This window comes from Somniosus microcephalus, chromosome 27 (assembly GCF_052327205.1).
Source record: "Somniosus microcephalus isolate GS21.2 chromosome 27, FLI_Smic_1.0, whole genome shotgun sequence".
NCBI lineage: Eukaryota > Metazoa > Chordata > Chondrichthyes > Squaliformes > Somniosidae > Somniosus > Somniosus microcephalus.
This window is the reverse complement of record NC_141013.1, coordinates 13,586,562-13,608,773: the sequence shown is the minus strand read 5'-3', so window position 1 is coordinate 13,608,773 and position 22,212 is coordinate 13,586,562. Positions and strand designations below refer to the sequence as shown.

The 22,212-nt window shown below is 45.3% G+C and overlaps 1 protein-coding gene across 3 annotated transcripts in view; it reads right to left on the bottom strand.

Annotated features, from left to right (window-relative positions):
- Positions 1 to 22,212, bottom strand: part of LOC147099986 (monoacylglycerol lipase ABHD2-like) — a 126,703-nt gene that overhangs the window by 85,783 nt on the left and 18,708 nt on the right. The window contains exon 1 of one of the 3 annotated variants that reach the window (XM_085968544.1): positions 906 to 992. The exons of 1 other annotated variant lie outside the window; for it this stretch is intronic. The gene's annotated coding sequence lies outside the window, so the exon portion shown is untranslated. One more of the 3 variants, XM_085968546.1, reaches the window with a different exon arrangement.

Genomic DNA, 22,212 nt, shown 5'->3' with positions numbered 1-22,212 from the left:
TTGAAACTCAATAATATACATCTACAATATACTCATAATAACACTCCAGATGTCACTTTGCTACAGATTGGTTTATTCTTTTTCTAAAGTTTGTTTTCAGTCATTTCATTCTGGGTTCTTCAGTCCTGGAGCCAGAAATCTACAAGCTACTAGAAATTCCCTCAGATTAACTGCAATAGTTACAATTAAAGGTTCCCCCATTTGGACAACTTCCCCCACAAGGCGTCTACCGAAGCAGTGGCTAGAAAGGAGCAGGCCATATAGTAAACATAACTGAGTCTTAGCAACGCAGGTATTAGGGCCGGGGTTTGTCTCTTCGACGTTTGACAGGCCACCTGTTCACACTCTGACAGGTAGAAATGAATCCCAGGCGGGCGAGCCTGGTTTACAATTGTACTGCAACCCCAGACCAACAGGACCAACACCAAAGGAGATCTGCTGGTACGTGTTCACAAGGAAAATGTACACTTCCAATTTTTTATAAAACTCCCAGAAATTTGCCAAACTAGACAAACATAAAAGACAATTTCGATTTTAAAAATGTGCGCACACACACGTTAACACAATGACAGATAGTGCAAAACTTCCTGGAATCTAATATCATCGACACACAAACGATGCCAAATTGTGGCCTGCACCGTCTTTCATCCAATTTAAATTATTGCTGTGTTGTAAACTCCAGGGGTTGCTATGAGGGAGGCTGAGGCCGGGCTACAGGGAAAAAAACAGCCAGCGCTTCCTCACCCTGACAACCGCAGGCCGCTCGATCCCCCAGCGCGTCGCCTCCACAGTCACGCCGGCCGGGCACTACCGCTCAACCGGGAGGTGAAGTTCGGCGAACCCCCCTCTCTCTATTATATATATATATCCCCCTTACTCTCCCACATCCGAGCACTATTCCTCACCTCCAACGCCAGCACGCAGCACCTTTCGGCTTCCTCAAGTCCCGCCCAGCCGCCGCCTCTTGCTGTTGTCATTGGCCAGCACTTTTCCCCTGGTCCCGCCTCCCGCGCTGAATTAGCCGGTTGCTATTGGCTACCGGAGCCGCCCATCACTCCGACGTACGTTTTGGGCCCGCCTCTGCTGTACGCCCTGCGTCACAAGCACAACTCCCGCCCACTGCCGTCACCCATTTGTCGCTGGCCGTCGCCGACGATGGTTGCTTAGCATAATACTGATTGACAGCGGGTTCAGCCAATGGGAGATCAGACTCCTGAAAATGCACAAGCTTATGCCCTGAATCTTCAGGTGATGACTCTTTCCTCCCCCCCCCCCCCATTCCAGTACAGTTCTTCCAGTTAATCAAATAGGATACGGGCAGAGTACTGGAGAATTGCAAATGTTACACCCTTGTTCAAACCCAGACAACCAAATTTTAATTTGATTTGTTTAAGTTTCATTTGAAGTTTTGTTTAATTTACAGTTAATTTGATTCTGTTCCAAACAAAAAGAGTACAATAGCAAAATACTGCAGATGTTGGAAATCCGAAATAACAACAGAAAATGCTGGAAAAACTCAGCAGGTCAGGCAACATCCGTGGAGAGAAATTTGAGTTGACGTTTCGGGTTTGACCCTTCTTCAAAACTGGAGAGAAAAGGAACTAGATCGAAGGCAGGGCTGCGATCGGACAAAAGAATAAAAGAACCAAAAGAAGTAAAAGAGATTAGAAGCTAGACGAGATGGTAATAGGCTGGGATTAGGTGTAAAGTGTACTGGCAGGGCAAAAGATAGCTGCCAGGTGTGAGAGAGAAACAAAAGGAAAGGGGGGGGGGGAGGAAAGGAGTGGAAAAATATAAGTAAAAATGAAATAGGGGCCGAGGTTATGATCTGAAATTGTTGAACTCGATATTGAGACCGGAAGGCTGCAGAGTGCCTAATCGGAAGATGAGGTGCTGTTCTCTTTTGGTAATGCTGTAACAAATAAACTGTAACTTAAAACATTAAAGGAAACTTAATAAATTAAATTAAAATTTGGTTGTCCGGGGTGATGATGCCCTCCAGTTACTGTGGTGCCCACCGGTCGCAGAAGGCCTCGAGCGTGCCAGCGGACACCGTGTGCTCCATCTCCAGGGCCACCAGGACGCGAACATGGCCGTCAAAAAAAGGATGTAAAGATAAACTCAGCAACTACAGACCGGTCAGTTTAACCTCGGTAATGGGGAAGCTTTTAGAAACAGTAATCAGGGACAAAATTAACAGTCACTTGGATAGGTGTGGATTAATTAAGGAAAGCCAGCACAGATTTGTTAAAGGCAAATTGTGTTTAACCAACTTGATCGAGTTTTTTGATGAGGTAACAGAGAGGGTTGATGAGGGTAATGCGGTTGATGTGATGTACATGGACTTCCAAAAGGCATTCGACAAAGTTCCACATAATAGGCTTGTCAGCAGAGTTGAAGCTCATGGAATAAAAGGGACAGTGGCAGCATGGATATAAAATTGGCTGAGTGACAGGAAACAGAGAGTAGTGGTGAATGGTTACTGGAGGAAGGTATACAGTGGTGTTCCCCAGGGGTCGGTTCTAGGACCACTTGATATATATTAATGACTTGGATGTGGGTGTACAGGGCACAATTTCAAAATTTGCAGATGACACAAAACTTGGAAGCATAGTGGACAGTGAGGAGGAGAGTGATAGACTTCAGGAAGACATAGACAGGCTGGTGAAATGGGCAGACACGTGGCAGATGAAATTTAATGCAGAAAAGTGTGAAGTGGTACATTTTGGTAGAAAGAATGGGGAGAGGACATATAAACTAAAATGGTACAATCCTAAAGGGGGTGCACGAACAGAGAGACCTGGGGGTATGTGTGCACAAATCATTGAAGATGGCAGGGCAGATTGAGAAAGCAGTTTAAAAGGCTTATGGGATCCTGGGCTTCATAAATAGAGGTATAGAGTACAAAAGTGTGGAAATTATGATGAACCTGTATAAAACACTGGTTCGGCCCCAGTTGGAGTATTGTGTCCAATTCTGGGCACCACACTTTAGGAAGGATGTGAAGGCCTTAGAGAGGGCACTGAAAAGATTTACGAGAATGATTCCAGGAATGAGGGACTTCAGTTACGTTGGTAGACTGGAGAAGCTGGGGTTGTTCTCCTTGGAGCAGAGAAGATTGAGAGGAGATTTGATAGAGGTGTTCAAAATCATGAGGGGTTCCCATTGGCAGAAGGGTCGAGAACCAGAGGACACAGATTTAAGGTGATTGGCAAAAGAACCAAAGGCGACGTAAGAAAAAACTTTTTTACGCAGCGAGTGGTTAGGATCTGGAATGCCCTTCCTGAAAGGGTGGTGGAGGCAGACTCAATCACGGCTTTCAAAAGGGAGTTGGATAAGTATCTGAAATTTAAAAATTTGCTACGGGGAAAGGACGGGGGAGTGGGACTAGCTGAGGTGCTCTTGCAGAGAGCCAGCACAGGCTCGCAGGGCCAAATGGCCTTCTGTTCTGTAACCATTCTATGATTCTATGATGATTAATCCTTAAAAAGAAGCACCTAAACCTTCAAATCATAATTGCCCCCTTTTTAAAGGAGCACAAACAATAAATTCCAAATTTTAATAAAAAAACTTTTCAAATTATAATATTGTTCCTTTTATCTACAATGCAGCAGCAGTCATGGAAAACCTCAAGCGTACCGCGGACACTGCGTGACCGTTCCACTACACTTTAGGAAGGATGTCAAGGGCTTGGAGAGGGTGCAGAGCAGATTTACTAAAATGGTATCGGGGATGAGGGACTTTTAAAAAAATTCGTTCCTGGGCATCGCTAGGAAAGCCAGCATTTATTACCCATCCCTAATTGCCCTTGAGAAGGTGGTGGTGACCCGCCATCTTGAACCATGTCCATGTGGTGAAAGTACTCCGACAGTACTGTTAGGGAGGGAGTTATTATTATTGTTTTCTGTAGCAGTTTGTTACAACTGAGTGGCTTGCTAGGCCATTTAAGCGTCAACCACATTACTGTGGACCTGGAGTTCCATGTAGGCCAGACCAGGTAAGGGCGGCAGATTTCCTTCCCTAAAGGACATTAGTGAACCAAATGGGTTTTTACAACAATCCAGTAGTTTCATGGTCACCATTACTGATACTAGCTTTTTATTCCAGGTTTATTTAATTAACTGAATTTAAATTTGAACTCACGTCTCATGGATCATTAGTCCAGGCTTCTGGATTCCTAGTCCAGTAACATAACCTCTATGCTACCGTTCCCTTCAGTTATGTGGAGAGACTAGAGAAGTTAGGATTGTTCTCCTTAGAGCAGGGAAGGTTAAGGGGAGATTTTAAAAGTGTTCAAAGTTATAAAGGAAATAAGGAGAAACTGTTTCCACTGGCAGGAGGATACTGGAACCTACCAAAGTAGGATAATAGGTCGCTGTCTTATATTGGAGTACAGTTCCAGGAGCACTGCCAGCTCTGGGTACCTCACCCAAGTGAAGCTATATATAGGGGTACCATCTTGTTCCCAATTCAAAATTGGACAGGGCAGAGTTGGGGTCATGGGTTAGACAATGTATCCACTCACACATGTGCCAAACATTACTAAAATGCAACAATCAAAAACCGTACTTTTATTGTCCAGCTATAAGTTAGGAATATTATTGGGTGGTTACTCCAAAAACTGGACTTTCCACATCAAATTCATTGAAGGATTCAAGTGGAGTCCTGGGATATGGCAGAGGTTTTAAATGGCTACTTTTCATCCATCTTCACTACTGAAGATGATGCTAGATTATCAATAATACAACATAGGGTTGATGCCAAAATTGACAGTATTTATATTATATACACAGCAGCAGAGGCGGCGGCAGTGCGGACCTGGGAGGAGCAGTAAGGCGGCGGCGGCGATATAAAGTGAGCCCGAGGCCCAGGTAGGCCCCACAGCTGCAGAGTCGGCGGCAGTGCGGACCTGGGAGGAGCAGTGAGGCGGCGGCGGCGGCACCAACTCAGCACCGGCAGAATTTTCAAAGAGTGACGTCAGAAGTCAAAAGTGACGTTGGCACAAGGGGAGGGAGCTGATTGGTGAGTATCTGGTAAGTGTTTATACTTGGCTTTCTTAAAGTTTTAAGTTTATTCCAGCTAGGTTAGTAAATAGTCTGTTAAGTAGAGGTATGGCAGGGCAGCTCACACCTGTGGAATACACATCCTGTGCCACGTGGGAAGTCCTGGACACATCCCGTGGTCTGGACGACGATGAGTGGCGGCTGCAGTCACTGCTGTGCATCCGCGAGGCTGAGAGCTACATGGACAGCACGTTTCGGGAGGTGGTCACCCCACAGTTTAAGAAAGCGCAGGCAGAGAGGGAATGGGTGACCGCCAGACTGAAGAGGAGGACCAGGCAGGTAGTGCAGGAGTCCCCTGAGCCCACCTTGCTCACCAACCAGTATTTAGTGCTGAGTACTGGTGAGGGTGATGGTTCCTCTGCGGGGTGCAGCCAGAGCCAAATCCAAAGCAAGAGCCAAATCCACAGAACCATGGAAGTCTCAGCTGCACATGGTAGGGGGAAGAGGAGAGGGAGAGCAATAGTGATAGGAGATTCAATAGTTAGGGGAGCAGACAGGCGTTTCTGCGGCCGCAGATGTGACTCCAGGATGGTATGTTGCCTCCCTGGTTCCAGGGTCAAGGATGTTACTGAGGGGGGAGGGTGAACAGCCAGAGGTCGTGGTCCATATCGGTACCAACGACATAGGTAGAAAGAGGGATGAGGTCCTGCAGGCAAAGTTTAGGGAGCTAGGAAAGAGGTTAAAAAGCAGGACCTCAAAGGTAGTAATACTACCAGTGCCACGTGCTAGTGAGTACAGAAATAGGAAGATAGAGCAGATGAATGCGTGGCTGGAGAGATGGTGTACAAGGGAGGGCTTTAGATTCCTGAGGAATTGGAACCATTTCTGGGGGAGGTGGGACCTCTACAAGCCAGACGGGTTGCACCTCAACAGGAATGGGACCAATATCCTTGCGGGAGGGTTTGCTAGTGCTGTTGGGGAGGGTTTAAACTAGCTTGGCAGGGGGATGGGAACCGGAGGGTAGAAGCAGAAGGGAGAAAAGCTAAGCTGGAAATAGATGATAGGGGTTCAGGTAAAGGGGTATTAAGGAAGGCAAAGAGAAAGGAGAAGGCAATAGAGCAGGGCAATGACGGGGTAACGATAACCAGAATGTATCAGGAAGGGGCAGAGCGTACAAGCGTAAGAGTGCACCAGAAAATAGAGTCAGAGTAAGGAAAAATGATAAGGTAAAATTAAAGGTTCTTTATCTGAATGCACACAGCATTTGTAACAAGATAGATGAGTTGACGGCACAAGTAGAAATAAATGGGTATGATCTGATAGCCATTACAGAGATGTGGTTGCAAGGTGACCAAGGCTGGGAACTGAATATTCAGGGGTATTTGACATTTCGGAAGGATAGGCAGAAAGGAAAAGGAGGTGGGGTAACTCTATTAATAAAGGATGAGATCACTGCAGTGGTGAGGAATGATATTGGCTCAGAAGCTCAAGATGTAGAATCAGTTTGGGTGGAGATAAGAAATAGTAAGGGTAAAAAGTCACTGGTGGGAGTAGTCTATAGGCCCCCTAACAGTAGCTATACTGTAGGACAGAGTATAAATCAAGAAATAATGGGGGCTTGTAAGAAAGGTACTGCAATAATCATGGGTGAATTTAATCATCATATAGATTGGACAAATCAAATTGGCAAGGGTAGCCTTGAGGACGAGTTCATCGAGTGTATTCAGGATGATTTCTTAGAGCAATACGTTGAGGAACCAACCAGGGAGCAAGCTATCTTAGATCTGGTAATGTGTAATGAGACAGGATTAATTAATGATCTCATAGTAAAGGATCCCCTAGGAAAGAGTGATCATAGCATGGTAGAATTTCAAATTCAATTTGAGGGTGAGAAACCTGGGTCTGAAACTTGTGTCCTAAACTTAAATAAAGGCAATTACAAGGGTATGAGGACAGAGTTGGCTAAAGTGGACTGGGAAAATAGATTAGCAGTGGCAGACATTTAAGGAGATATTTCATAAATCTCAGCAAAGGTGCATTCCAGTGAGAAAGAAAGACTCTACGAGAAGGATGCAACATCCATGGCTAACTAAGGAAGTTAAGGATGGTATCAAATTGAAAGAAAAGGCATACAATGTTGCGAAGATTAGTGGTAGGCCAGAGGATTGGGAAATTTTTAGAAACCAGCAAAGGATGACTAAAAAAATTATAAAGAGGGAGAAGATAGAGTATGAGAGTAAACTAGCAAATAATATAAAAACAGACAGTAAGAGTTCTTCAGATATATAAAAAGGAAGAGAGTAGCTAAAGTAAACGTTGGACCCTTAGAGGATGAGACTGGGGAATTAATCATGGGAAATAGAGAAATGGCAGAGACTAAACAATTATTTTGTTTTCACAGTAGAAGACACTAAAAACATCCCAATAATAATAGATAATCAAGGGGCTATAGGGAGGGAGGAACTTAAAACAATCTCTTATCACTAGAGAAAAAGTACGAGGCAAACTAATAGGGCTAAAGGCCGACAAGTCCCCTGGACCTGATGGCCTGCCTCATAGGGTCTTAAAAGAAGTGGCTGCAGAGATAGTGGATGCGTTGGTTGTAATCTACCAAAATTCCCTGGATTCGGGAGAGGTCCCAGCGGATTGGAAAACCGCAAATGTAATGCCACTGTTCAAGAAAGGAGGGAGACAGAAAGCAGGAAACTATAGGCCAGTTAGCCTAACATCTGTCATTGGGAAAATGCTGGAATCCATTATTAAGGAGGTAATAGCAGGACATTTAGAAAATCATAAGACAATCAAACTGAGTCAACATGGTTTTATGAAAGGGAAATCGTATTTGACAAATTTGCTAGAGTTCTTTGAGGATGTAACAAACAGGGTGGCTAAAGGGGAACCAATGGATGTGGTGTATTTGGATTTCCAGAAGGCATTCGATAAGGTGCCACATAAAAGGTTACTGCACAAGATAAGAGCGCACGGGGTTGGGGGTATTTGGCATGGATAGGGGATTGGCTAACTAAGAGAAAACAGAGAGTCGGGATAAATGGGTCATTTTCCAGTTGGCAACCAGTAACTAGTGAGGTGCCACAGGGATCAGTGCTGGGGCCTCAACTATTTACAATCTATATTAATGACTTGGATGAAGGGACCGAGTGTACTGTAGCCAAATTTGCTGATGATACAAATGTGGGTTAGCAAGTTGTGAGGAGGACACAAAGGCCCCAATTTTTGGCTTGTGTGGGGAATGGTCGGATTTCCCCGAATGTGGGGTTTCTGACACACATAAAAAAGTGTCAGCCAGCTCCACGCAATTTTCCCTCAAGTAGCCAATTAATTCCCAGCATGTGGGAAGCCTTGCTAATTGTCCAATTCGAGTCAGAAATCCCCACACTATGATGTCATCATTCGTGGTGCTTTCAAGGTCCATGGCAAGCACTGCATCCTCTGAAGGCTTCCAAATGAACCATACAGGATGGCAGAGGAGCCTGCAGCAGCTGTGGCCAGTGCCAGACCCCGAGCTGCCTTCAAATTCGACGAGGCTTCACTGCAGGCATTATTGGATGGGGTTAGGGCCCATAGGGAGGTCCTCTTCCCTAGGTCAGGGAGGAAGAGGCCTCCCACTGAGACCAATGCTGCATGGATGCAGGTGTCAGCAGATGCCAACTCGCTGGGAGTCACCAGAGGAACCTTGGCATTACATCTCTAACTCCTTCCTTTACTCCCCCACAGTACCATCCAGAGCCCCCGTCCTCACTGTGGAGGAGGAAGAGGCTGTGCAGCCAGACTCCTCAGAGGAAGCTCCAACCTCTGAGGGCACAGTGTCAGCAGAAGTAAGCGCACCCAGCACCAGCGCAGACACTCACACCTCGGGGGGACCTTTGGGACAGATAGTAGTGTTGTCACCTGGTGTTTCACAGCTCACAAGTGAGCCTCAGCAGATTCTGGAGACAGGGACAGCAGTGGAGAGTCCTCGTCGGAGGGCGCAGGACTCTGCCAGCTCAGCTCAGCTGCGCTGCATGTTAACCCTCTGCCTCTGGGTCCATCCGCAAGAGAAGAGGTGATGGATCTCCATGCACAGATGCAGGAGTCTCTGGCAGGTTTTGTCTCCAGGGTCGCTGCGAGTGTGGAGCGAATGGAGAAGTCCATAGCGACCATGAGCAGAGCCTTTGTGGAGTCATTGGTGCATGAACGCAGCACCATGGAAAGGCTGGCAACCTCCATGGAGGAGATAACTCGCCAGCATACAGGAAAAATGGTGAGTGCTCATAAGAGAATGACATCTCTTGAGGAGTGTTGGCCATCTGTTGAACAGAGAAACCAGATCTTCATGGAAGTCCTTCTGAGTAGGACTGCCAGTGCAGAAACGGGTCCCACTGGCCCCCTAAAGCGCAGCAAGGTGCTCTCAAGCCACTTCCAAGCGCTGGCCCCTTCTGGCTTGTGCAGCTTCAGGTGAGTGAGCAGCAGCCTGGTGCTCCTGGTAATCATCCTGCTGTTCCTGGTTCTGCTGCTGCCACATCTGCTGTTGGAGATCCTCTAATGCCAGGAAGGGAAGGTGCCAAAGGCCTCCCATGCTTCTAGCAGATGCCTCGGATGAGGAGGTCCTGAGTTAGGGTGGTGAGAGGGGCTTCCCAGGAGCTCACACTGAAGAAGTGTGTGAAGCTTCAAATAATTCCCCCAAGCCTTGATCAACAAGGTCCTGCAGCCTGCAAATGCTGCCTCTTTAAATATCTTCAGCCTTCAGCGACCTGCTGCTGCAAGCAAGCAAGCCAGCTGTTTTCACGCCAGCTCTCATCGGCGGGGTTCCCCGCAGGCGGGTTTCAGGTGGGGAAAGCCCCAAAGTTGCAACGGTACGGGAAAATCGTCCTTAACAAGGTGATCATTGATGATTAGTGTGCCGACGAGCAGTCCCGCCAGCGGCGGGCGGGACTGAAGCGGGGCGCGTGGAAACGGCGGTCCGAAAGTCGGACGGGGCGGGGAATCAGGCGGGGGGGGGTCCCGACCCGCTTTTTCCGCGATTTTCGGACCACGGCCGCATGAAAAGCCGCCCGACAGCTGCCCGAAAATCGGGGCCGTTAAGTGAGTGACCAAAAATTTGGCAGATGGAGTACAATGTGGGAAAATGTGAGGTTATCCACTTTGGAAGGAAGAATGAAAAAGCAAATTATTATTTAAATGGAGTGAGACTACAAAATGCTGTGGTACAAAGGGATCTGGGGGTCCTCGTACATGAAACACAAAAAGTTAGCATGCAGGTACAGCAAGTAATTAGGAAGGCTAATGGAATGTTGGCCTTTATTGCATATGGAGTATAAAAGTAGAGAAGTTTTGATGCAGCTTTACAGGGCACTGGTGAGACCACACCTGGAGTACTGCGTACAGTTTTGGTCTCCATATTTAAGGAAGGATATACTTGCATTGGAGGCAGTTCAGAGAAGGGTCACGAGGTTGATTCCTGGGATGAAGGGGTTGACGTATGACGAAAGGTTGAGCAGGTTGGGCCTATACTCATTGGAGTTTAGAAGAATGAGAGGTGATCTTATTGAAACATATAAGATTCTGAGGGGGATTGACAGGGTGGATGCTGAGAGGATGTTTCCCCTAGTGGGGGTATTTAGAACTAGGGGGCATAGTTTCAGAATAAGGGGCCGCCCATTTAAGATGGAGATGAGAAGGAATTTCTTCTCTCTGAGGGTCGTGAATCTTTGGAATTCTCTACCCCGGAGAGCTGTGGAGGCGGAGTCAGTGAATATATTCAAGGTGGAGATTGACAGACATTTGAACTACAAGGAAGTTAAGGGGTATGGGGAGAGAGCGGGAAAGTGGTGTTGAGGACAAGATTGGATCAGTCATGATCTTATTGAATGGCGGAGCAGGCTCAAGAGGCCGATTGGCCTACTTCTGCTCCTATTTCTTATGTTCTTATATGGACAGAGACTGGTGAAATTGGCAGATGAAATTTAATGCAGAGAAGTGTGAAGTGATGAATTTTGGAATGAAGAATGAGGGGAGGCAATATATTCTAAATGGTACAATTTTAAAGGGCGTGCAGGAACAGAGAGACCTGGGGGTTCTCATACACAAATCTTTGAAGGTGGCTATCAAAAAAGCACATGGGATCCTAAGCTTTATAAATAGAGGCATGGAGTACAAAAGCAAGGAAGTTATGCTAAACCTTTATAAATCACTGGTTAGGCCTCAGCTGGAGTATTTTTCCCAGTTCTGGGCACCACACTTTAGGAAGGATGTCAAGAACTTGGAGAGGATGTAGAGGAGATTTACTAGAATGGCATCGGGAATGAGGGACTTCAGTTAGGTGGAGAGACTAGGGAAGCTAGGATTATTCTGCTTAGAGCATGGAAGGTTAAGGGGAGATTTAAAAAAGGTGTTCAAAGTTATAAAATGTTTTGATTGAGGAACTAAGGAGAAACTGTTTCCACTGGCAGGAGGATACTGGAGCCTACCAAAGTAGGATAATGTCTATTCTTTAATTGGTATCATTATGTTCTTACAATTTAAGCTGTATGTCCTTTCCCTGACCTTGCTTCCAAAATGTATTACTTCACATTGTTCTACATTGAACTGCATCTGTCACCTACCTGTCCAACCTGCTAGCCTGTCTATATTCTTCAGCAGTTTTTCACAATCCTCATCAAAATATGCCATATACCCAATTTGGTGTTATCAGCACATTTAGATATTGTTCCCTCAAGTATGTGTATAGTAGCCCCAATAGCGACCCCATGTGACTATAGTCGTTCCAGTCCTTACTAATATGCCTATCCTTTGCTTTCTGCCCTCCATCAATCTCTGTATCCATGTGGCCCCATTCCCCTTAAATCCATATGCCATTATTTTTGCAATAACTCTTTGAATTGGTAACTTATAAAATGCCTTTTGAAAATCCATATAAACCATGTTCACTGCATTTCTTTTATCTATCCTTCCTATTATTTCTTCAAAGATGTTTATTCAGTCAAGCATGACCAGCCTTATGGAAATCCATCCTGACTGCCACTAATTAACTTGATTCCCGAAATACTTAGTAATTTCATCTCATAATATACACTTTAGTAGTTTATCAACCACTGAAGTAAGACTGACGGCATATCATTTCCTGGCCTATTTTTATCTCCTTTTTTGAAGAGGGTTGTTGCGTTTGTCACTTTCTAATCCTTTGGAATAATTTTCATTTCCACAGTGTTTTTGCAAAATTATAATCCAACTCTGCACTATTTCTTTCCTACCTTCCCTCAGGATCCTTGGATGCAAACCATCAGGTCCCAGTGATTTATTAACCTGAAGTTTGAGTAACTTCTTATCATCTCTCTTTGAATAATAACCACTGTTCCACACCCACCTCTGGTGCTTCTACAATCTCGATATGCAACTCTTCAGTGAAAACTAAGCCAAAGTATTTACTTAAATCAGCTAACTTAGCACGGATCAGATATTGAACCTGGGACCTTCCTCATCTGTATCAAATTTATGTCACCAAATTGGTGGAGAGGAGCATGGAAAATTCTGATGAGTATTGTGACAAACCAAAGGAGGATATAGACAGGCTCGTACGATGGCCAGATTTGACTATTCCATAGATCTCTTGGCCAGCCTCCCATCCTCCACCCTGTGTCTGCCCTTTTATGTAGAGGATCAAATAATTGTCTTTATCATAAAGAGCAAGAGAGCAATCATACATTATTTTTGACACTGATATCGTGTGCCATTGTAAAACAGCCACTGAACTTCACTGCGTGAAGCATTTTGAAACATTTCAATAATAAGGTGTTACATAAATGCAAGTGTTATTTGATGTTTCATGCCACAATTACATAATTTGACTTGAATTTGATCCTGACGTGACAATGTTCCCCAAAGAAAATATTTCATAGATTTATTGTTTTTTAAGTGGATATAAAAGCCCAGAATCCTGTGTCACCATCCCTGAGTTTGTCCTGTCCCACTGGGAGGATAGATTCACCATAGGTGGGGACTAAGTGGTATACAGTTGGGTGAATATGGTCCGGGGAACCGTCAATATCGACTCCAGCCCCCATGGAGTCTCATGGCTTCAGGTGAAACAAGGTAAAAGAATCCCCCTGATGATGACCTACTGCCCCAACTCATTAACTGACAAATCACTACTCCTTCATGTACACTGATGTAAGAAAACTACTAGGCACTTGGTCTAAGCGTTAAACAAAGCTTTAATCAACTGTTTTACAACATGGAGATCTAGTTGTGTCCTTCACTAGTTCCTGTTAAGAATGTCCTGCGCAAGCTGGGCCGTGCCCGAGTATTTATACTCTCCCTGGACAGCGCCACCCGTAGGCCGCTCAGTATTATTTCATAAGTCTTTCTTTCCTGAATGACTGATTCATGTCATACACCACTTGGAGGAAGCAAAGATGCGGAATACACTCTGGAGGGGGGGAGCACCCAACCCTCTTCACCACCGAGTGGTTCTGTAGTACCACCAATGACGAAACTTACTGAGTCTTGAAGGACATAGCTTCCAGCCTAAGCCTGCATCACTTGGGGATAGTAATCTACTCGATCGCATCCTCACCAACTGTCACAGCCATGTCTATCAACAATAGTCTCGGTAAAGTGCCCTCCATTGTTAAGTGTGTTACTACTGCTGTGCTAACGGGACAAACTAAGGACAGATCTAGCAGCTAAAAACTGAGCATCCATGAGGTTCTACGTGCCATCACCAGCAGACTGTATACTACTACAATCTGTAATCTAATAGTCCAACACATCCCTTCAACTCCTTCAACACCATCAAATGGGGAACATAGAAGGGAGTGCCAGGAGCATCATCAGGCATATCTTAAAATGAGACACAAATCTAGTGAACCCTGCAACACCTGCATGCTAAATGCTTGTGAAGGGTCTGAATATGGCAATTAATGGAAATAGTTATCAATCCGTGACTGGCTTATCAATCTTACAACCTGCACCTCTGCTTCTTCCATTTCCTTCTCCTCCTGCATCTCATTCTTCTACTCAGGTTCTGTAGGTCTTCCCCTTTTAGTCTCTGTATGCTCAATCCTCTTCATATTGCTTAGGTGTGCAACATGCAGCAGACCATGATTAACTTGGAGAGCATTGTTGGACTGTAGAGAATGATCCCATTTTAGGGGTATAAACTACAGAATATTATTGTTTTAACATGCCTATGGTGTGTTCCACTGTAATTCTAATTGAAGCATGAGCTTAACTCTTTGCTGTTCCAGTGCCGTTTAGGAGGTTGCTCAGTAGGGTCAGAACCCGTGGCTGCAAAGAGTACCCCTGTTTCTCAGCAGCAATCCACTCAGTATTGGTTTATCTTCAAAAAAATGTGGGCATTTTCATCTACCACATAATGAAGGCATCAGGGTTGGTTGCTGGATATTGGGCATTCACAGGCATAATGATGTTTCGATGTTCAGAGGCCACCTGAGCATTATCTCAGTGGAACCCTTTCTATTCGTGTACGTCATACAGTTGATAGGAGGAGCCTGAAGGCCCACAAGTGTGTCATTTTGTTCTTGGGATGTAAACATTTGAAGCACAGGAAGAAACAAGGCAATGGGGAGAGTGCAGAACAGTAGGAGTTTTGCTTTGCTCTAGCAAAGTGCCATCACAGACACGATGGGCTGAATGGCCTATTCTAAGGTTCTATATCACAAAGGGATAGCACGTCGATGAGGAAGAGGAGGGGACCAAGGATAGATTCTTGCAGGACTCCAGAGGTAACAGGGGCAGGAACAGAAGAGATCTCTGGAGATGTTCTGGCTATGATCAGAAAATAAGAGTGGAACCAAGCGAGGGTAGTCCAACCGAGCGGGATAACAGAGGAGAGAAGTTCAAGGAAGATGGCAATTAATGGAAATAGTTATCAATCAGTGATTGGCTTATCAAAGGCTGCAGGGACATCGAGGAGGATGAGGAGAGATAATGCACCATGGTTGCAGTCATAGAAAATATAATTTGTGTCTTTGGTTGGTACCGTTTCAGTGCTGTGGCAGGGGTGGAAACCTGATTAAAGTAATTCAAACAGGAAAATGTGTGAACAATAGAACATAAGAAATAGGAGCAGGAGGAGGCCATTCGGCCCTTTGAGCCTGCTCCGCCATTCAATGAGATCATGGCTGATCTTCTGCCTCAACTCCATTCATCGGCCCTATCGCCATTTCCCTTGATGCCCTTACTAGTCAGAAATCTATCGACTTCCGTTTTGAAATATACCCAATGACTGAGCCTTCACAGCCCTCTGGGGTAGAGAATTCCAAAGATTCACCACCTTCTGTGTGAAGAAATTTCTTCTCATCTCAGCCCTGAATGGCCTACCCTTTATCCTGAGGCTGTGACCCCTGGTTCTAGACTCCCCTGCCAAGGGAAACATTCTCCCAGCATCCACCCTATCAAGCCCTGTAATAATTTTGTATGCTTCAATGAGATCCCCTCTCATTCTTCTGAATTCAAGAGAATACAGGCCTAGTTTACTCAATCTTTTCTCATACGACAGTCCCGCCATCTCAGGAATCAATCTTGTGAACCTTCGTTGCGCTCCCTCTATGGCAAGTATATCCTTCCTTAGGTAAGGAGACCAAAATTGTACACAGTACCCCAGGTGTGGTCTCACCAAGGCCCTATATAATTGGAGTAAGACTTCTTTACTCCTGTACTCAAATCCTCTTGTAATGAAGGTCAGCATACCATTTGCCTTTCTAATTGCTTGCTGCACCTGCACATTCACTTTCAGTGACTCATGTACAAGGACACCCAGGTCCCTTTGAGCATCTGCATTCCCCAATCTTTCACCATTTAGGAAATACTCTGCCTTTCTGTCTTTTCTACCAAAGTGGATAACTTCACATTTATCCACATTATATTCCATCTGCCATGTTCTCACCCACTCACTGAGCTTCTTCACATCCTCTTCACAACTGACACTGCCACCTAGCTTTGTCTCATCAGCAAATTTGTAAATGTTACATTTAGTCCCCTCATCCAAATCATTGATATAGATTGTGAATAGCTGGGCCCAAGCACCGATACTTGCAGTACCCCACTAGTCACAGCCTGCCATCCTGAAAAAGACTTGTTTATCCCTACTCTTTGTTTTCTGTCTGTTAACCAATTCTCAATCCATGCTAGTATATTACCCCCATTTCCATGTTCCCTAATTTTGTTCACCAACCTCTTGTGTGGCACCTTATCGAAGGCCTTCTGAAAATCCAAATACACCACATCTACTGGTTTCCCTTTGTCTACTCCACTAGTTACATTCTCAAAGAACTCCAGTAGGTTTGTTAAACAGGATTTCCGTTTCATAAATCCGTGTTGACTCGGCCCAATCTTACTATTCGTTTCTAAGTGCCCAGTTATTGCATCCTTTATAACAGATTCCAGCATTTTCCCAACTACTGATGTGAGGCTAATAGGTCTGTAGTTCCCCGTTTTCTCTCTCCCTCCTTTCTGAAATAGCGGGGTTACATTTGCTGAAATGGCAGGGTTACAATCTGCAGGAACCATTTCAGAATCTGTAGAATTTTGGAAGATGACAACCAATGCGTCCACTATCCCAATGGCCACCTCTTTGTGGACTTCAGGAAGTCTAAAGGCGGAAGACACACCCCCATCCACATCCAAGGGGCTGTGGTGGAAAGGGTGGGCAGCTTTAAGTTCCTCGGAGTCCACATCACGGAAGACCTCTCCTGGTCCCTTAATACCTCCTCTTTGGTGAAGAAGGCCCAGCAGCGCCTATATTTCCTAAGGAGGCTGAAGGGATGCAACCTGTCACCCCGGATCCTCTCTAACTTTTACCGCTGCACAATAGAGAGCATCCTGATGAACTGTATCACAGTGTGGTATAGCAGCTCTACCTCCTATGACCGGAAAGCCCTGCAGCGGGTAGTCAAAACTGCCCAACGCATTACCGGCACCCGGCTACCGACCATTGAGAACATCTACCAGAAACGTTGTCTACGGAGGTCACTGACCATCATCAAAGACCCTACCCACCCCAGCCACAGTTTGTTCGCCCCCCTGCCATCTGGGAGACGCTACAAATGCATTCGCACCCGCACGACCAGATTTAGGAACAGCTTCTTTCCCAGGGCTGTCATCCTACTGAACTCTGCTAATAAACTCTAAAGCCTGCACATCTGCCAATGCACTTTATTATGTTTATGTTTATGTTACAAGCCAAATGTATGTTAAATGTCTTAATCAAAATGTACACTCTCGGGAGCCGCAAGCTTACATTTCGTTGTACTGCACTTGTGCACTAACAATGACAATAAAGTTGATTATTATTATTATTCAAAACCTTAGGATGTAGGTCATCCGGTCTTTGGGATTTATCGACTTTTAGTCCCATTAATTTTGCTAGTACTGTTATTTTACTAATAATAATTTCTTTAAGTTCCTCATTCTCGCCACACCCTTGGTTTTCTCGTATTTCTGGGAGGTTTGTTGTGTCTTCCTCCGTGAAGACAGAAACAAAGTATTTATTTAATTTCTCTGCCATTTCCTCATTCCTCATTATAAATTATCCCGTCTCTGACTATAAAGGACCTACATTTACCTTCGCCAGTCTTTTCCTTTTCACATACCTATAGAAGCTTTTACAATCATTTTTATATTTTTCGCTAGTTTGTGCTCATATTCCATTTTCCCTTTCTTTATCAATTTCTTGGTCCCCTTTGCTGATTTCTAAAAAGATCCCAATCCTCAGGCTGACCGCTTTTTCTGGCAACTTTCTAAACTTCCTCCTTTGACTTAATACTAGCTTTAATTTCTTTTGTTAGCCATAGATTTGGGAGGTAACAAGACATCCAAGCACTTAGGAGAGGAGTCAATGGTGGGTTTTTTGAGGAAGAAACTGATGACGCCAGTTTTGAAAGGTAGGGAACATTACCTGAAGAGAGGGAACCATTTGCAATGCTAGTGGCAAATGTAGGACAATAGGCTAGACAGTTGGGAGTTTGAAAGTGCAGTTGTGAATGATTTGGCAGTTTTCCATGGGTGGATGCAGAAGGAAGTGTGTTTGCAAGGTAGTAGGGGTATGTGGGTGGTGAGGGATGCAAGGAAATGGTTGGAGATGGCCTTGTCAGTCATCAAGACCGTGGGAGTAGAGAGGCCATGGGAGATCAAGGGGGGTTTTGTGAATATGGGTAGGAGAGTTTATACAGATGGTGATGTTTAGGGAGGACAGAGCAGTGAGTCTCCCAATACCCAACGTTTCTTGGCTGCAATCATGTAGACATGCCGGAAGACCTGATTTTCCAACTGCCCCTCACCCCCAGCAATGTTTTTTGTGCTGTGACGAAGAGTTGGAAAATTGGCCTTTCTATCTTACTGAGTTTAAAAAAAAAAAATCAACCTAGACAAATGTGCATCCTGGTAAGTCAATATGTGAATGAATACAATATAGTTGTTTTTAAAAAATGTGAGATTTCACTGCCGTATTTCACAGGTTGTGACAGAAAGATTGCATTTTAAAATCCAGTAGTTTTTAATTAGTTCAAAATGCTGTAGTTACAGGATTTGGCCTGGTAGAAAAAGGGGACACTCGTGAGTCCCATTCTCAGACCATTGAGAGTGATCTTATCACTGAGTAGCTATTCTCTGGAATCTGCCCATTCATGTTACAAAAAGTACATTTACAAATTGTGGATAGTTTGAACAAATACAGCATGTCTGGGACATTCTCCCCCCCCAAAAAAAACATAGGCTACAGTTTAGATGATGATGGCAGAGAACTTTAGATTAGCTTAGATAAAACGTACAAAAGCAAAATACTGTGGATGCTGGAAATCTGAAATAAAAACAGAAAATGCTGGAAATACTCAGCAGGTCAGGCAGCATCTGTGGAGAGAGAAACAGAGTTAACGTTTCAGGTTCTGACGAAGGGTCATCGACCTGAAACGTTAACTCTCTCTCTCTCTCCACAGATGCTGCCTGACCTGCTGAGTATTTCCAGCATTTTCTGTTTTTAGATAAAACGTACCTGAGTTTCGCATCACCTTTTTGAGATTCTGGGATTTGTTTTCTGACTGGTGCTGTTGTCATGTGATCATTTAATCTACGCATACTAAATCTCTCTGCGTGTATTTTTAACACAGGCATTAACCCAAAATGAGTTAATAATGCATTAAAAAGCATTAAAAAGATTGCATGGTAAGCACTTGTACAGCAATAATTGTCAGCTGTGGCTCAGTTGGTAGCACTCTCGCCTCTGAATCAGAAAGTTGTGGGTTCATAGTTCCACTTCAGGAGACTTGAACACATAATGCAGGCTGAACACTCTAGTGCAGTGCTGAGGGAGTGCTGCACTGTCAGAGGTGCCCTCTTTCGGATGAGATGTTAAAGCGAGGCCTCGTCTGCTCTCTCAGGTGGACGTATAAGATCCCATGGCACTATGTCAAAGAAGAGCAGAGGAGTTATCTCCTGTGTCCTGCCCAATATTTATCCCTCAATCAACATCACTAAAACAGATGATCTGGTCATTATCACATTGCTGTTTGTGGGAGCTTGCTTTGCGCAAATTGGCTGCTGCGGTTCCTGCATTACAACAGTGACTACACTTCAAAAAGTACTTCATTGGCTGTAAAGCACTTTGGGACGTCCGGTGGTCGTGAAAGGCGCTATAGAAATGCAAGTCTTTAATTGGAAAACCTATTGAATTAAGCAGCACATTTGACAGTAGAAGTTTCAGCTATTTGCTGAGATTAAAGAGGCACTTCAGAAAAATAAGTGTTTGCCATACTTCTTTTGTTGGAGGATGGAGTAGAATTGTGCACTATTTTAGGCCTCATGGGTGAAGGTTTCCCCTGTGCTTGTGATGTAGGGGAGTTGTAAATACGTTCATGATTTTACAACAACAAGTGCACAGAGGCAATCATCCCCTCCATGTCCCAGGCCAAGGATGCATTTGGATATGTTTAACACCACTACATCAGAAGCTCACATTATCGACAAACAAAAATAATACAGGTAGACTATCCTTTATCTGAAAACCTTGGGACCAGCCGTGTTTCGGTTTTAGGAAAATTTCGGATTTCGGAAGGTGCGCGAAAACACTTCGGTTTTCAGAGTAATTCGGTTTGCGGGAGTGCGGATAAAGGATGCACTATCCCTTATCCGAAAGGGTGGGGGTCGGCGGGGGGTCGGGGTCGTGGTCGGGGGGGGGGGGTCGGGGGGGGGGTCGGCGGGGGTCGGGTTCGGCCGGGGGGTCGGGGGTGGGGTCGGTGGGGGTCGGGGTCGTGTGCACGACTTACGCTGAGCGATTTCGGTTTTCAGAAGTCATGCTTTGCGCCACTTTCAGCTTTCAGAGGTTTTCTGGTTTCGGATGTGCGGATAAAGGCTGGTACACTTACGCTGAGCGATTTCGGTTTTCAGAAGTGCGGAAAAATGCTACACTATCCCTTATCCGGCTAGGCCTGTAAGTCGTGCGCCACTCTGGTCATGTCGTGCGCACGACTTACGCTGACCGAAAAAACCTTCGGTTTTTAGAGGGTTTCGGTTTTCGGAAGTCCGGATAAAGGGTAGTCTACCTGTACTTATTTAGGAAGCTAGTGTTTATTTGAATTGCATCATTGCAATGGAACAGCCCATACAAATAGGAAAATAATAAGAAAAAAAACACAAGTGCTTGAAACATAAAATAAAAACAGAAAATGTTGAAAATTCATCGCAGGTCTGCCAGCATCTGAAGGACAAAAGACCGGTTAATGCTTCAGGTAGAAACCCTCATCCAAATTTATTTCCAATGGCGGTCTCCTTAAAACATTAACAAGTATGAAGAGCTCAAGGCACATTAAAAATGCTATATAAATGCAAGCTGTTGTTGAGACGGAGGTGGAGAGGTTTAAGGAGGGAATTCCAGAGCATGGTGCCTAGATGGTTGAAGGCACGGTCGTTAATAGTGGGTGAAGGGAGGGAGGACATATAATTGGCCAGAGGGACAGCAGAGTTTTGGATGAGCTGAACTTTTTGGAGGGAGGTGGATGGGAGGTCAGCTGGGAGAGCATTGGTATCGTCTGAAGGTGACAGAGGCATGAATGAGGGTTTCAGCAGTAGGTAGGGGCAGAGGTGGGCAGTGTTACAGAGGTGGAAGTAGGTGGTCTCTGTGATGGAGAAATTATAGGATAGGAAGCTCAGCTCAGGTTGAGTAGGATTCTGAAGTTGGAAACAATCTGGCTCAACTGAGACAGTGGCTTTGGAAGAGAGACAGAACCAGTAGCAAGGGCACAGAATTTGTAGCGAGGGCCAAAGACAATGGACGCAAATTTGCCCATGCTCAGAGGGTGGGTTTGGAGGTGGGTCTGCTGTCAAAATAGCAAAGATTGACAGTAGGTAGGAAACACACTGTCAACCCGACTCCACGCGAGTCTCCCAGGTGTCAGCGGAGAACTGATCCGACACCAAATGGCGGGGGATACAATTGAGCTTGTTAAATGGCTTGTTAAGAGCCAATTTAATACTATTTTGAGGCTTCCTTGTAATTTTATGTTCTCCCCCACGGGTTACCCGCTGTTCGGGGAACACGCCAGCTCAAGCTGTAATGTTTTGTGATCCACTGAGATTATTGAAAGGTTGGCTCCACTGCAGCCAGGGACCCCTGACGACATCCCTGCTTGTGCCCTCCTGTGCAATGTGCAACCAGCCTGCGTTGGTGTCCTGGGGAGGTCGCTTCCACCCTTGGAAGGGAAGAGAACCTCCCTGCATGATGTGACTCCCTCCATAAACATATGGAGGGAGTCATTGGAGAGCCTGGGTGCAAGCGTCCACCTTTGTGCAGTGCTTGTCAGTGTTTGCAGCACCTCAATGCTGTCAAACACTGACAGAACAACTGTCAAACTCATTGTGGTCGTGGTCCCTTTAAGGAAACCAGCTGATCACGCGTCATCAAATGACATCATCAGACCCGCTTCCTGTTCATTGGCCGGGAAGCCCGTAGGGTGGGCTTAACAAGGCCAATCAAGGGAAAATCCCGTTTACAGAGCGGCTGCAGCCAGGTTCGTGACTGGAACCCGGAAACCAGCTCTCACGCCACCATCTCACCTCCACTGGGAAATTTGCGGCCAATGACTTTGATCTTCCCAAAGTTTAGCTGAAGGAAATTGCGGCTTATCCAAGACTGGATGTCAGACAAGCAGTCTGATCACACAGAGGCAATGGAGGGGTCGAGACAGGAGGTGGTGAGGCA